Source organism: Alosa alosa, chromosome 24 (genome assembly GCF_017589495.1).
Source record: "Alosa alosa isolate M-15738 ecotype Scorff River chromosome 24, AALO_Geno_1.1, whole genome shotgun sequence".
Lineage (NCBI taxonomy): Eukaryota > Metazoa > Chordata > Actinopteri > Clupeiformes > Clupeidae > Alosa > Alosa alosa.
This window is the reverse complement of record NC_063212.1, coordinates 1,565,109-1,567,476: the sequence shown is the minus strand read 5'-3', so window position 1 is coordinate 1,567,476 and position 2,368 is coordinate 1,565,109.

Sequence of the window (2,368 nt, the reverse complement as noted above, 5' to 3'; positions counted from 1 at the left end):
TTGGTCCTAAAAAGGTAGCCTACTTTTGCTTTGTGGCCCCAGCAGTACCCTATCAGGGTGCGAGGCTGTACCTTTATCATTGGTACATCTTTGTACCTTCTTGTTTCTACATCTCTGTACCCCCTGGATTTGTACTTAATGAGGTACAGCTGGAGCAACATGCCATTCTGTACCTTTATGAGGCTAAAAAGTACCCTCACACTACTGGTTTAACACAGTTAGTTCATGTGTAAATAAGCATAGTACAAACATGTGCAAAACTTACACATTATGTGCCAACCTAGGCTAAAACACATTGTGTAATATGACCATATAATGTGTCATCCATGGCTACACACAGTGTTGAAATTAAAGGATAATTCTGGTATTTAGCACTTTGAGTCCCTTTTCTGGTTTGTTTTGGATAAACTAGAGTGGTGGACACCAAAATTTTGACGATTGGTCCTGTCTCGACTAGTTTTGAATCGCCTTTTCTGCTTCAGAGTGGCTGCCTACAGGCATGCACAAACATTTCCTTAAAACAACCCATTTCATTTCAAAAACCCGTTCATTATCAAAACTGTGCAACTCACCGAGTGGTTAGTGATGTTCGTTGATTATTAAAAACAAATATATCGGCGCAATGTATGATTTCCAGCCGTGTTATTTGCTATTATGGAACTATTTTTTTCAGATACCTCACAACCGCGTATAAACCCTCGCTTAATATTTGAGCCTGAAGCATAGACAGTAAAAGAAGGTCTCGCGGAAAGACTACAACCAAATGTAAACAGCCCCCGTTTCCATTTCCGGTGGCGCAGTAATATCAACGTGCAATGAGTCTTCCAACAGAAATCAATGGGATTTTACAAAATGGCAAATAAAACACGACAGAAACTGTATTTCGCTACGCTACTTGTTTTGGAACATCAACCAACACCACTAACCACTTGTTGAGTTGCACAGTTTTAAAAACGAACGTTAAGGGTTGTTTTAAGGACATGTTTGTGCATGCCCTTAGGCAGCCACTCTGAAGTAGTCAAAGGCGACAAGTCAGAAAAGTTGAGACAGGACCAATCGTCAAAATTTCGGTGTCCACCACTATAGTTTATGCAAAACAAACCAGAAAAGGGACTCAAAGTGCTAAATACCGGAATTATCCTTTAAGTTACACTTTACACAAAAAATGAATGAATTGAATTCATTGAGGATATAAACTCCTCAGTCTGCTTTTAGCCATGTGGGAACAGAGACGTCTGCTTGACCTCACTGGTTTAAACAGTCCATGGTCAGGGTGTGAAATGTCCTTTAAAATATTTTGGGCTCTTGTCCATACTCTTGTGGTATAGAGAGGGTAGGGAGAGGTGCTCTGATGGTACCTTCAGCAGTTAAAGTCAAGTGTCTATAAAAGAGAAAGCATATATTACAATTGGCCCTGCCCATGAGTATAATGAATGCAAACTACTCCGCTTTTGTGACATATAAAAGCAAACCCACACGGAGCCTAGAAGTCAGGTGCAATAGTTAGAAGTAATGCAGATGTGTGATATTGGGCAACAAGACAGAATTCTACTGACTTCATACATACGGTCATTTCCAGTCACCACAACAATCTTCATGTTGAGGTCGGCCTTCAGAAAGTGGCCCAGAAGTGCCCAGGTAGTCAAACACACGGATGTCCACATTCCCTCAACATGAGCTGGGATAGAGGGCGCTGACATCTTCCATGAACCCTACACACACACACTGACACACCACCCCCCCCCACCTCCTTTACGGTGTGACTATAGTGCCATCTGCTGACTAAAACAGGCACAGCAGTTTTAGGCCAAGACAGATTTGATTTCCTGGTCTATATTTCATTATTTGTGCATGTACTGTACACTAATTTGGACCCTCACAGATAACATTTACAAGCAGTGAGATGAAGTTTGACAGAAGCCATCCATGTAAAGTAGTGATGTGTTAGAACATTATCTATGACTTCAATTGACAGCATTTGTTTCAGTTTATATTTGCTAGTATCCCAGGGCATTGTAATATGAAAAGGTTTCCTGTATTTAAACTAATTTAAATGTTAGTTCCTCCACACACCCTGCAGTTCCACTCTCTGCCAGATTAGAATACCGCACCATGGCACAGAAATCCATAGAAAAGGTGAGTACATAATCAAATCACTGTATAGTAAGTGCCAAGGCAAGTCTCCTTATTTTATAGGGCATTTCATACAGAGAAGCAATTCTGTGCAAATGAAAATGTGAGCAAACAAAGCACACAATGAGCAAGCTTTAAAAGTGCATTGATTAAAGGAAGTACATTGGTTTGGTCTGAAATGTAGATTTGAGCATCGTTTATGGTAGCGAGTACAGGGACTTTAAGTATAGAAGAA